This window comes from Galeopterus variegatus, unplaced genomic scaffold (assembly GCF_000696425.1).
Source record: "Galeopterus variegatus unplaced genomic scaffold, G_variegatus-3.0.2 Scaffold2261, whole genome shotgun sequence".
Lineage (NCBI taxonomy): Eukaryota > Metazoa > Chordata > Mammalia > Dermoptera > Cynocephalidae > Galeopterus > Galeopterus variegatus.
The window spans coordinates 250182-251821 of NW_007728372.1; positions in this window are offsets into that span (position 1 = coordinate 250182).

Here is a 1640-nt window from a genome sequence, read left to right on the forward strand (position 1 = left end):
GGGGGGGGGGGGGGGGGAGGGGCCTGTGTTCCCACCTCCACTCCAGGCACCTAGGGGCCTGGCTGGCCTAGAGCCCAGTGTCCTCGCTCCGCCACATGTGGCTCCCAGCGGATAAAACTGGAGCCTCATTGCAGCCTTGGGTTGGCTCGGGAGGCCAGAGGCGTCTGGGAGGCCTGTGGTAGCAGCTTCCAGCTGGAAGGAGGAAGCAGCAATTTCCATAAATCCATCCAGGGGCTGGATTCACCTAGCTCTCCTTCCTGGATTCCCCCAGTGTGCTTAAACTTCCTTGAAAGAGGCCTCCTCACCCGCTTCTCTTCCTCCTCCTCCTCCTCTGTTTACAGCAGATGAGGAAACTGAGGCTCAGAGAGCTGAAAGGACTTGCACAAGTCACACAGCTTACAGAGGTGGAGACAGGGGTCTGACCAGGTCTGATAACAAAGCCTCTGTTCGCACGTCAGAATCCCCTGGCTGGCTTCTTAAAACACAGATTGCAGGACACTGCCCCAGAGTTTCTGATTCAGGAGGTCTGTGCTGAGGTCCAGGAGTTCACATTTCTAACAAGCTTCCAGTGAGTCTGCTGGTAATGGTCTGGAAGCCGCACTTTGGGAACCAGTGGTCTGTATGAATAACTAACCTTTCGATGGTGATATGCAGGATCCCCATCATGTTATAGAAATCTCATCTCCTTTGGACCAGGAGACTTTGGGACTGCTCTGCTCTGCCATTAACTTCTGGGTGACCTTGGGTGAGTCCCTTGCCTTCTCTGGGTCCAATATTCTTGTTTCTACAGTAGGGATTTGGATAAGATGATTAGTCCCCTAGAAAAGCCCAGCAGAGGCGGCAGGAGAAAGGATTGGAGTCAGGTAGGCTGGGACTGGCTTCTGATTCTAGGGAGCTGTGTGACCTTGAGTGAGTGACTTAACCTCTCTGTGCTTCAAGTTATTATCTGTGAAACTGAAGCATTAGACTGGGTGATTTCTTTTTTTAAAAAAAATATTTTATTTTATTTTATTTTGTTGATATACAGTATGGTTGATTATTGTGGCCAATTACAGAAACCTCCCTCCCTCCTCCCTCTCCCCCCTCCCTCCCAACAATGTCCTTTCTGTTCACTTGTCGTATCAACTTCAAGGAATTGTAATTGTTATGTCTTCTTCCCCCCCGTTTTTTTTTGTATTTATTTATTTATTTATTTTTAGCTCCCACAAATAAGTGAGAACATGTGATATTTCTCTTTCTGTGCCTGACTTGTTTCACTTAATATAATTCTCTCTAGGTCCATCCATGTCATTGCAAATGGCAGTATTTCATTCTTTTTTATAGCTGAGTAGTATTCCATTGTGTAGATATACCACATTTTCTGAATCCGCTCACCTGATGATAGACATTTGGGCTGGTTTCAACTCTTAGCTATTGTAAAGAGTGCTGCGATGAACACTGGAGAACAGGTACACCTTTGACTTGATGATTTCCATTGCTCTGGGTATATTCCCAGCAGTGGGATAGCTGGGTTATATGGTAGATCTATCTGTAATTGTTTGAAGAAGTTCCAAACCATTTTCAATAGAGGCTGCACCATTTTGCAGTCCCACCAACAATGTATGAGAGTTCCTTTTCCTCTGCAACCTCGCCAGCATTTA